We start from the raw sequence: 12,897 nt of genomic DNA, 5'->3' as shown, positions 1-12,897 counted from the left end.
CACACATCACAGAGCAGTTTCTCAGAAAGCTTCTTTCCAGATTTCATCTGAGGATATTTCCTTTTTCACCATAGCCCTCTATGGGCTTCCAAATATCACTTTGGCAATTCCACAAGAACTGTCTTAGCGAAAGGCTTCTTGAGGGGAAAGCTGTAACTCTGTGAGATGATTTCACAGAACAGAAAGAAGTTTCTCAGAAAGCTTCTTTCTCTTTGTTATCGGAGGATATTTCCTTTGGCCCTATAGTCTTCAAAGGGATCCGAAATATCTGTTCTCAGATTCCACAGAAATAAGGCTAGCAAAGAGATCCACGAAATACAGATGTAACTCTGTGAGATGAATTAACAGAACACTAAGCAGTTTCTCAGAAAGCTTCTTTCCAGATTTCATCTGAGGATATTTCCTTTTTCAACATAGGCCTGTGTGGGCTCCCAAATATCACTTTGCCAATTCCACAAGAACTGTCTTAGCGAAAGGCTTCTTGAGGGGAAAGCTGTAACTCTGTGAGATGATTTCACAGAACACAAAGAAGTTTCTCAGAAAGCTTCTTTCTCTTTGTTATCGGAGGATATTTCCTTTGGTCCTATAGTCTTCAAAGGGATCCGAAATATCTGTTCTCAGATTCCACAGAAAAAAGGCTAGCAAAGAGATCCACGAAATACAGATGTAACTCTGTGAGTGGAAGTCACACATCACAGAGCAGTTTCTCAGAAAGCTTCTTTCCTGATTTCCTCTGAGGATATTTCCTTTTTCACCATAGCCCTCTATGGGCTTCCAAATATCCCTTTGCCAATTCCACAAGAACTGTCTTAGCGAAAGGCTTCTTGAGGGGAAAGCTGTAACTCTGTGAGATGATTTCACAGAACACAAAGAAGTTTCTCAGAAAGCTTCTTTCTCTTTGTTATCGGAGGATATTTCCTTTGGCCCTATAGTCTTCAAAGGGATCCGAAATATCTGTTCTCAGATTCCACAGAAATAAGGCTAGCAAAGAGATCCACGAAATACAGATGTAACTCTGTGAGTGGAAGTCACACATCACAGAGCAGTTTCTCAGAAAGCTTCTTTCCAGATTTCATCTGAGGATATTTCCTTTTTCACCATAGCCCTCTATGGGCTTCCAAATATCGCTTTGCCAATTCCACAAGAACTGTCTAACAGAAAGGCTTCTTGAAGGGAAAGCTGTAACTCTGTGAGATGGTTTCACAGAACACAAAGAAGTTTCTCAGGAAGCTTCTTTCTCTTTGTTATCGGAGGATATTTCCTTTGGCCCTATAGTCTTCAAAGGGATCCGAAATATCTGTTCTCAGATTCCACAGAAATAAGGCTAGCAAAGAGATCCACGAAATACAGATGTAACTCTGTGAGATGAATTAACAGAACACTAAGCAGTTTCTCAGAAAGCTTCTTTCCAGATTCCATCTGAGGATATTTCCTTTTTCACCATAGGCCTCTATGCGATCTGAAATATCCCTTTGCCAATTCCACAAGAACTGTCTTAGCGAAAGGCTTCTTGAGGGGAAAGCTGTAACTCTGTGAGATGATTTCACAGAACAGAAAGAAGTTTCTCAGAAATCTTCTTTCTCTTTGTTATCGGAGGATATTTCCTTTGGCCCTATAGTCTTCAAAGGGATCCGAAATATCTGTTCTCAGAATCCACAGAAATAAGGCTAGCAAAGAGATCCACGAAATACAGATGTAACTCTGTGAGTGGAAGTCACACATCACAGAGCAGTTTCTCAGAAAGCTTCTTTCCAGATTTCATCTGAGGATATTTCCTTTTTCACCATAGCCCTCTATGAGCTTCCAAATATCACTTTGGCAATTCCATAAGAACTGTCTTAGCGAAAGGCTTCTTGAGGGGAAAGCTGTAACTCTGTGAGATGATTTCACAGAACACAAAGAAGTTTCTCAGAAAGCTTCTTTCTCTTTGTTATCGGAGGATATTTCCTTTGGCCCTATAGTCTTCAAAGGGATCCGAAATATCTGTTCTCAGATTCCACAGAAATAAGGCTAGCAAAGAGATCCACGAAATACAGATGTAACTCTGTGAGATGAATTAACAGAACACTAAGCAGTTTCTCAGAAAGCTTCTTTCCAGATTTCATCTGAGGATATTTCCTTTTTCACCATAGGCCTCTATGGGATCTGAAATATCCCTTTGCCAATTCCACAAGAACTGTCTTAGCGAAAGGCTTCTTGAGGGGAAAGCTGTAACTCTGTGAGATGATTTCACAGAACAGAAAGAAGTTTCTCAGAAATCTTCTTTCTCTTTGTTATCGGAGGATATTTCCTTTGGCCCTATAGTCTTCAAAGGGATCCGAAATATCTGTTCTCAGAATCCACAGAAATAAGGCTAGCAAAGAGATCCACGAAATACAGATGTAACTCTGTGAGTGGAAGTCACACATCACAGAGCAGTTTCTCAGAAAGCTTCTTTCCAGATTTCATCTGAGGATATTTCCTTTTTCACCATAGCCCTCTATGGGCTTCCAAATATCACTTTGCCAATTCCACAAGAACTGTCTTAGCGAAAGGCTTCTTGAGGGGAAAGCTGTAACTCTGTGAGATGATTTCACAGAACAGAAAGAAGTTTCTCAGAAAGCTTCTTTCTCTTTGTTATCGGAGGATATTTCCTTTGGCCCTATAGTCTTCAAAGGGATCCGAAATATCTGTTCTCAGATTCCACAGAAATAAGGCTAGCAAAGAGATCCACGAAATACAGATGTAACTCTGTGAGATGAATTAACAGAACACTAAGCAGTTTCTCAGAAAGCTTCTTTCCAGATTTCATCTGAGGATATTTCCTTTTTCAACATAGGCCTGTGTGGGCTCCCAAATATCACTTTGCCAATTTCACAAGAACTGTCTTAGCGAAAGGCTTCTTGAGGGGAAAGCTGTAACTCTGTGAGATGATTTCACAGAACACAAAGAAGTTTCTCAGAAAGCTTCTTTCTCTTTGTTATCGGAGGATATTTCCTTTGGTCCTATAGTCTTCAAAGGGATCCGAAATATCTGTTCTCAGATTCCACAGAAATAAGGCTAGCAAAGAGATCCACGAAATACAGATGTAACTCTGTGAGTGGAAGTCACACATAACAGAGCAGTTTCTCAGAAAGCTTCTTTCCTGATTTCATCTGAGGATATTTCCTTTTTCACCATAGCCCTCTATGGGCTTCCAAATATCCCTTTGCCAATTCCACAAGAACTGTCTTAGCGAAAGGCTTCTTGAGGGGAAAGCTGTAACTCTGTGAGATGATTTCACAGAACAGAAAGAAGTTTCTCAGAAAGCTTCTTTCTCTTTGTTATCGGAGGATATTTCCTTTGGCCCTATAGTCTTCAAAGGGATCCGAAATATATGTTCTCAGATTCCACAGAAATAAGGCTAGCAAAGAGATCCACGAAATACAGATGTAATTCTGTGAGATGAATTAACAGAACACTAAGCAGTTTCTCAGAAAGCTTCTTTCCAGATTTCATCTGAGGATATTTCCTTTTTCACCATAGTCCTGTAGGGGCTCCCAAATATCACTTTGCCAATTCCACAAGAACTGTCTCAGCGAAAGGCTTCTTGAGTGGAAAGCTGTAACTCTGTGAGATGATTTCACAGAACACAAAGAAGTTTCTCAGAAAGCTTCTTTCTCTTTGTTATCGGAGGATATTTCCTTTGGCCCTATAGTCTTCAAAGGGATCCGAAATATCTGTTCTCAGATTCCACAGAAATAAGGCTAGCAAAGAGATCCACGAAATACAGATGTAACTCTGTGAGTGGAAGTCACACATCACAGGGCAGTTTCTCAGAAAGCTTCTTTCCAGATTTCATCTAAGGGTATTTCCTTTTTCACCATAGCCATCTATGGGCTTCCAAATATCCCTTTGCCAATTCCAGAAGAAGTGTCTTAGGGAAAGGCTTCTTGAAGGGAAAGCTGTAACTCTGTGAGACGATTTCACAGAACACAAAGAAGTTTCTCAGAAAACTTCTTTCTCTTTGTTATCGGAGGATATTTCCTTTGGCCCTATAGTCTTCAAAGGGATCCGAAATATCTGTTCTCAGATTCCACAGAAATAAGGCTAGCAAAGAGATCCACGAAATACAGATGTAACTCTGTGAGATGAATTAACAGAACACTAAGCAGTTTCTCAGAAAGATTCTTTCCAGATTCCATCTGAGGATATTTCCTTTTTCATCATAGGCTTCTATGGGCTCTGAAATATCCCTTTGCCAATTCCACAAGAACTGTCTTAGCGAAAGGCTTCTTGAGTGGAAAGCTATAACTCTGTGAGATGATTTCACAGAACAGAAAGAAGTTTCTCAGAAAGCTTCTTTCTCTTTGTTATCGGAGGATATTTCCTTTGGCCCTATAGTCTTCAAAGGGATCCGAAATATCTGTTCTCAGATTCCACAGAAATAAGGCTAGCAAAGAGATCCACGAAATAAAGATGTAACTCTGTGAGATGAATTAACAGAACACTAAGCAGTTTCTCAGAAAGCTTCTTTCCAGATTTCATCTGAGGATATTTCCTTTTTCAACATAGGCCTGTGTGGGCTCCCAAATATCACTTTGCCAATTCCACAAGAACTGTCTTAGCGAAAGGCTTCTTGAGGGGAAAGCTGTAACTCTGTGAGATGATTTCACAGAACAGAAAGAAGTTTCTCAGAAATCTTCTTTCTCTTTGTTATCGGAGGATATTTCCTTTGGCCCTATAGTCTTCAAAGGGATCCGAAATATCTGTTCTCAGAATCCACAGAAATAAGGCTAGCAAAGAGATCCACGAAATACAGATGTAACTCTGTGAGTGGAAGTCACACATCACAGAGCAGTTTCTCAGAAAGCTTCTTTCCAGATTTCATCTGAGGATATTTCCTTTTTCACCATAGCCCTCTATGGGCTTCCAAATATCACTTTGCCAATTCCACAAGAACTGTCTTAGCGAAAGGCTTCTTGAGGGGAAAGCTGTAACTCTGTGAGATGATTTCACAGAACAGAAAGAAGTTTCTCAGAAAGCTTCTTTCTCTTTGTTATCGGAGGATATTTCCTTTGGCCCTATAGTCTTCAAAGGGATCCGAAATATCTGTTCTCAGATTCCACAGAAATAAGGCTAGCAAAGAGATCCACGAAATACAGATGTAACTCTGTGAGATGAATTAACAGAACACTAAGCAGTTTCTCAGAAAGCTTCTTTCCAGATTTCATCTGAGGATATTTCCTTTTTCAACATAGGCCTGTGTGGGCTCCCAAATATCACTTTGCCAATTCCACAAGAACTGTCTTAGCGAAAGGCTTCTTGAGGGGAAAGCTGTAACTCTGTGAGATGATTTCACAGAACACAAAGAAGTTTCTCAGAAAGCTTCTTTCTCTTTGTTATCGGAGGATATTTCCTTTGGTCCTATAGTCTTCAAAGGGATCCGAAATATCTGTTCTCAGATTCCACAGAAATAAGGCTAGCAAAGAGATCCACGAAATACAGATGTAACTCTGTGAGTGGAAGTCACACATAACAGAGCAGTTTCTCAGAAAGCTTCTTTCCTGATTTCATCTGAGGATATTTCCTTTTTCACCATAGCCCTCTATGGGCTTCCAAATATCCCTTTGCCAATTCCACAAGAACTGTCTTAGCGAAAGGCTTCTTGAGGGGAAAGCTGTAACTCTGTGAGATGATTTCACAGAACACAAAGAAGTTTCTCAGAAAGCTTCTTTCTCTTTGTTATCGGAGGATATTTCCTTTGGCCCTATAGTCTTCAAAGGGATCCGAAATATATGTTCTCAGATTCCACAGAAAGAAGGCTAGCAAAGAGATCCACGAAATACAGATGTAATTCTGTGAGATGAATTAACAGAACACTAAGCAGATTCTCAGAAAGCTTCTTTCCAGATTTCATCTGAGGATATTTCCTTTTTCACCATAGTCCTGTAGGGGCTCCCAAATATCACTTTGCCCATTCCACAAGAACTGTCTCAGCGAAAGGCTTCTTGAGTGGAAAGCTGTAACTCTGTGAGATGATTTCACAGAACACAAAGAAGTTTCTCAGAAAGCTTCTTTCTCTTTGTTATCGGAGGATATTTCCTTTGGCCCTATAGTCTACAAAGGGATCCGAAATATCTGTTCTCAGATTCCACAGAAATAAGGCTAGCAAAGAGATCCACGAAATACAGATGTAACTCTGTGAGTGGAAGTCACACATCACAGGGCAGTTTCTCAGAAAGCTTCTTTCCAGATTTCATCTAAGGGTATTTCCTTTTTCACCATAGCCATCTATGGGCTTCGAAATATCCCTTTGCCAATTCCAGAAGAAGTGTCTTAGGGAAAGGCTTCTTGAAGGGAAAGCTGTAACTCTGTGAGACGATTTCACAGAACACAAAGAAGTTTCTCAGAAAACTTCTTTCTCTTTGTTATCGGAGGATATTTCCTTTGGCCCTATAGTCTTCAAAGGGATCCGAAATATCTGTTCTCAGATTCCACAGAAATAAGGCTAGCAAAGAGATCCACGAAATACAGATGTAACTCTGTGAGATGAATTAACAGAACACTAAGCAGTTTCTCAGAAAGCTTCTTTCCAGATTCCATCTGAGGATATTTCCTTTTTCATCATAGGCTTCTATGGGCTCTGAAATATCCCTTTGCCAATTCCACAAGAACTGTCTTAGCGAAAGGCTTCTTGAGTGGAAAGCTATAACTCTGTGAGATGATTTCACAGAACAGAAAGAAGTTTCTCAGAAAGCTTCTTTCTCTTTGTTATCGGAGGATATTTCCTTTGGCCCTATAGTCTTCAAAGGGATCCGAAATATCTGTTCTCAGAATCCACAGAAATAAGGCTAGCAAAGAGATCCACGAAATACAGATGTAACTCTGTGAGTGGAAGTCAACATCACAGAGCAGTTTCTCAGAAAGCTTCTTTCCAGATTTCATCTGAGGATATTTCCTTTTTCAACATAGCCCTCTATGGGCTTTCAAATATCCCTTTGCCAATTCCACAAGAACTGTCTTAGCGAAAGGCTTCTTGAGGGGAAAGCTGTAACTCTGTGAGATGATTTCACAGAACACAAAGAAGTTTCTCAGAAAGCTTCTTTCTCTTTGTTATCGGAGGATATTTCCTTTGGCCCTATAGTCTTCAAAGGGATCCGAAATATCTGTTCTCGGATTCCACAGAAATAAGGCTAGCAAAGAGATCCACGAAATACAGATGTAACTCTGTGAGATGAATTAACAGAACACTAAGCAGTTTCCCAGAAAGCTTCTTTCCAGATTTCATCTGAGGATATTTCCTTTTTCACCATAGGCCTCTTTGGGCTTCCAAATATCCCTTTGCCAATTCCACAAGAACTGTCTTAGCGAAAGGCTTCTTGAGTGGAAAGCTGTAACTCTGTGAGATGATTTCACAGAACACAAAGAAGTTTCTCAGAAAGCTTCTTTCTCATTGTTGTCGGAGGATATTTCCTTTGGCCCTATAGTCTTCAAAGGGATCCGAAATATCTGTTCTCAGATTCCACAGAAATAAGGCTAGCAAAGAGATCCACGAAATACAGATGTAACTCTGTGAGATGAATTAACAGAACACTAAGCAGTTTCTCAGAAAGCTTCTTTCCAGATTTCATCTGAGGATATTTCCTTTTTCACCATAGCCCTCTATGGGCTTCCAAATATCCCTTTGCCAATTCCACAAGAACTGTCTTAGCGAAAGGCGTCTTGAAGGGAAAGCTGTAACTCTGTGAGATGATTTCACAGAACACAAAGAAGTTTCTCAGAAAGCTTCTTTCTCTTTGTTATCGGAGGATATTTCCTTTGACCCTATAGTCTTCAAAGGGATCCGAAATATCTGTTCTCAGATTCCACAGAAATAAGGCTAGCAAAGAGATCCACGAAATACAGATGTAACTCTGTGAGTGGAAGTCACACATCACAGGGCAGTTTCTCAGAAAGCTTCTTTCCAGATTTCATCTGAGGATATTTCCTTTTTCACCATAGCCCTCTATGGGCTTCCAAATATCCCTTTGCCAATTCCACAAGAACTGTCTTAGCGAAAGGCGTCTTGAAGGGAAAGCTGTAACTCTGTGAGATGATTTCACAGAACACAAAGAAGTTTCTCAGAAAGCTTCTTTCTCTTTGTTATCGGAGGATATTTCCTTTGACCCTATAGTCTTCAAAGGGATCCGAAATATCTGTTCTCAGATTCCACAGAAATAAGGCTAGCAAAGAGATCCACGAAATACAGACGTAACTCTGTGAGTGGAAGTCACACATCACAGAGCAGTTTCTCAGAAAGCTTCTTTCCAGATTTCATCTGAGGATATTTCCTTTTTCACCATAGCCCTCTATGGGCTTCCAAATATCACTTTGCCAATTCCACAAGAACTGTCTAAGGGAAAGGCTTCTTGAAGGGAAAGCTGTAACTCTGTGAGATGATTTCACAGAACACAAAGAAGTTTCTCAGAAAGCTTCTTTCTCTTTGTTATCGGAGGATATTTCCTTTGGCCCTATAGTCTTCAAAGGGATCCGAAATATCTGTTCTCAGATTCCACAGAAATAAGGCTAGCAAAGAGATCCACGAAATACAGATGTAACTCTGTGAGATGAATTAACAGAACACTAAGCAGTTTCTCAGAAAGCTTCTTTCCAGATTCCATCTGAGGATATTTCCTTTTTCACCATAGGCCTCTACGGGCTCTGAAATATCCCTTTGCCAATTCCACAAGAACTGTCTTAGCGAAAGGCTTCTTGAGGGGAAAGCTATAACTCTGTGAGATGATTTCACAGAACAGAAAGAAGTTTCTCAGAAAGCTTCTTTCTCTTTGTTATCGGAGGATATTTCCTTTGGCCCTATAGTCTTCAAATGGATCCGAAATATCTGTTCTCAGAATCCACAGAAATAAGGCTAGCAAAGAGATCCACGAAATACAGATGTAACTCTGTGAGTGGAAGTCAACATCACAGAGCAGTTTCTCAGAAAGCTTCTTTCCAGATTTCATCTGAGGATATTTCCTTTTTCACCATACCCCTCTATGGGCTTCCAAATATCACTTTGCCAATTCCACAAGAACTGTCTTAGCGAAAGGCTTCTTGAGGGGAAAGCTGTAACTCTGTGAGATGATTTCACAGAACAGAAAGAGGTTTCTCAGAAAGCTTCTTTCTCTTTGTTATCGGAGGATATTTCCTTTGTCCCTATAGTCTTCAAAGGGATCCGAAATATCTGTTCTCAGATTCCACAGAAATAAGGCTAGCAAAGAGATCCACGAAATACAGATGTAACTCTGTGAGATGAATTAACAGAACAATAAGCAGTTTCTCAGGAAGCTTCTTTCCAGATTTCATCTGAGGATATTTCCTTTTTCAACATAGGCCTGTGTGGGCTCCCAAATATCACTTTGCCAATTCCACAAGAACTGTCTTAGCGAAAGGCTTCTTGAGGGGAAAGCTGTAACTCTGTGAGATGATTTCACAGAACACAAAGAAGTTTCTCAGAAAGCTTCTTTCTCTTTGTTATCGGAGGATATTTCCTTTGGTCCTATAGTCTTCAAAGGGATCCGAAATATCTGTTCTCAGATTCCACAGAAATAAGGCTAGCAAAGAGATCCACGAAATACCGATGTAACTCTGTGAGTGGAAGTCACACATAACAGAGCAGTTTCTCAGAAAGCTTCTTTCCTGATTTCATCTGAGGATATTTCCTTTTTCACCATAGCCCTCTATGGGCTTCCAAATATCCCTTTGCCAATTCCACAAGAACTGTCTTAGCGAAAGGCTTCTTGAGGGGAAAGCTGTAACTCTGTGAGATGATTTCACAGAACACAAAGAAGTTTCTCAGAAAGCTTCTTTCTCTTTGTTATCGGAGGATATTTCCTTTGGCCCTATAGTCTTCAATGGGATCCGAAATATCTGTTCTCAGATTCCACAGAAATAAGGCTAGCAAAGAGATCCACGAAATACAGATGTAACTCTGTGAGATGAATTAACAGAACACTAAGCAGTTTCTCAGAAAGCTTCTTTCCGGATTCCATCTGAGGATATTTCCTTTTTCACCATAGGCCTCTATGGGATCTGAAATATCCCTTTGCCAATTCCACAAGAACTGTCTTAGCGAAAGGCTTCTTGAGGGGAAAGCTGTAACTCTGTGAGATGATTTCACAGAACAGAAAGAAGTTTCTCAGAAATCTTCTTTCTCTTTGTTATCGGAGGATATTTCCTTTGGCCCTATAGTCTTCAAAGGGATCCGAAATATCTGTTCTCAGAATCCACAGAAATAAGGCTAGCAAAGAGATCCACAAAATACAGATGTAACACTGTGAGATGAATTAACAGAACACTAAGCAGTTTCCCAGAAAGCTTCTTTCCAGATTTCATCTGAGGATATTTCCTTTTTCACCATAGGCCTCTAGGGGCTTCCTAATATCCCTTTGCCAATTCCACAAGAACTGTCTTAGCGAAAGGCTTCTTGAAGGGAAAGCTGTAACTCTGTGAGATGATTTCACAGAACACAAAGAAGTTTCTCAGAAACCTTCTTTCTCATTGTTGTCGGAGGATATTTCCTTGGGCCCTATAGTCTTCAAAGGGATCCGAAATATCTGTTCTCAGATTCCACAGAAATAAGGCTAGCAAAGAGATCCACGAAATACAGATGTAACTCTGTGAGATGAATTAACAGAACACTAAGCAGTTTCTCAGAAAGCTTCTTTCCAGATTTCATCTGAGGATATTTCCTTTTTCACCATAGCCCTCTATGGGCTTCCAAATATCCCTTTGCCAATTCCACAAGAACTGTCTTAGCGAAAGGCGTCTTGAAGGGAAAGCTGTAACTCTGTGAGATGATTTCACAGAACACAAAGAAGTTTCTCAGAAAGCTTCTTTCTCTTTGTTATCAGAGGATATTTCCTTTGACCCTATAGTCTTCAAAGGGATCCGAAATATCTGTTCTCAGATTCCACAGAAATAAGGCTAGCAAAGAGATCCACGAAATACAGATGTAACTCTGTGAGTGGAAGTCACACATCACAGAGCAGTTTCTCAGAAAGCTTCTTTCCAGATTTCATCTGAGGATATTTCCTTTTTCACCATAGCCCTCTATGGGCTTCCAAATATCACTTTGCCAATTCCACAAGAACTGTCTAAGAGAAAGGCTTCTTGAAGGGAAAGCTGTAACTCTGTGAGATGATTTCACAGAACACAAAGAAGTTTCTCAGAAAGCTTCTTTCTCTTTGTTATCGGAGGATATTTCCTTTGGCCCTATAGTCTTCAAAGGGATCCGAAATATCTGTTCTCAGATTCCACAGAAATAAGGCTAGCAAAGAGATCCACGAAATACAGATGTAACTCTGTGAGATGATTAACAGAACACTAAGCAGTTTCTCAGAAAGCTTCTTTCCAGATTCCATCTGAGGATATTTCCTTTTTCACCATAGGCCTCTATGGGCTCTGAAATATCCCTTTGCCAATTCCACAAGAACTGTCTTAGCGAAAGGCTTCTTTAGGGGAAAGCTGTAACTCTGTGAGATGATTTCACAGAACACAAAGAAGTTTCTCAGAAAGCTTCTTTCTCTTTGTTATCGGAGGATATTTCCTTTGGCCCTATAGTCTTCAAAGGGATCCGAAATATCTGTTCTCAGAATCCAAAGAAATAAGGCTAGCAAAGAGATCCACGAAATACAGATGTAACTCTGTGAGTGGAAGTCACACATCACAGGGCAGTTTCTCAGAAAGCTTCTTTCCAGATTTCATCTGAGGATATTTCCTTTTTCACCATAGCCCTCTATGGGCTTCCAAATATCCCTTTGCCAATTCCACAAGAACTGTCTTTGCGAAAGGCGTCTTGAAGGGAAAGCTGTAACTCTGTGAGATGATTTCACAGAACACAAAGAAGTTTCTCAGAAAGCTTCTTTCTCTTTGTTATCGGAGGATATTTCCTTTGACCCTATAGTCTTCAAAGGGATCCGAAATATCTGTTCTCAGATTCCACAGAAATAAGGCTAGCAAAGAGATCCACGAAATACAGACGTAACTCTGTGAGTGGAAGTCACACATCACAGAGCAGTTTCTCAGAAAGCTTCTTTCCAGATTTCATCTGAGGATATTTCCTTTTTCACCATAGCCCTCTAGGGGTTCCAAATATCACTTTGCCAATTCCACAAGAACTGTCTAAGGGAAAGGCTTCTTGAAGGGAAAGCTGTAACTCTGTGAGTTGATTTCACAGAACACAAAGAAGTTTCTCAGAAAGCTTCTTTCTCTTTGTTATCGGAGGATATTTCCTTTGGCCCTATAGTCTTCAAAGGGATCCGAAATATCTGTTCTCAGATTCCACAGAAATAAGGCTAGCAAAGAGATCCAGGAAATACAGATGTAACTCTGTGAGATGAATTAACAGAACACTAAGCAGTTTCTCAGAAAGCTTCTTTCCAGATTCCATCTGAGGATATTTCCTTTTTCACCATAGGCCTCTACGGGCTCTGAAATATCACTTTGCCAATTCCACAAGAACTGTCTTAGCGAAAGGCTTCTTGAGGGGAAAGCTATAACTCTGTGAGATGATTTCACAGAACAGAAAGAAGTTTCTCAGAAAGCTTCTTTCTCTTTGTTATCGGAGGATATTTCCTTTGGCCCTATAGTCTTCAAAGGGATCCGAAATATCTGTTCTCAGAATCCACAGAAATAAGGCTAGCAAAGAGATCCACGAAATACAGATGTAACTCTGTGAGTGGAAGTCAACATCACAGAGCAGTTTCTCAGAAAGCTTCTTTCCAGATTTCATCTGAGGATATTTCCTTTTTCACCATACCCCTCTATGGGCTTCCAAATATCACTTTGCCAATTCCACAAGAACTGTCTTAGCGAAAGGCTTCTTGAGGGGAAAGCTGTAACTCTGTGAGATGATTTCACAGAACAGAAAGAAGTTTCTCAGAAATCTTCTTTCTC

Source organism: Macaca mulatta, chromosome 17, assembly GCF_049350105.2.
Source record: "Macaca mulatta isolate MMU2019108-1 chromosome 17, T2T-MMU8v2.0, whole genome shotgun sequence".
NCBI lineage: Eukaryota > Metazoa > Chordata > Mammalia > Primates > Cercopithecidae > Macaca > Macaca mulatta.
Note: the sequence above shows the minus strand (reverse complement) of the source record.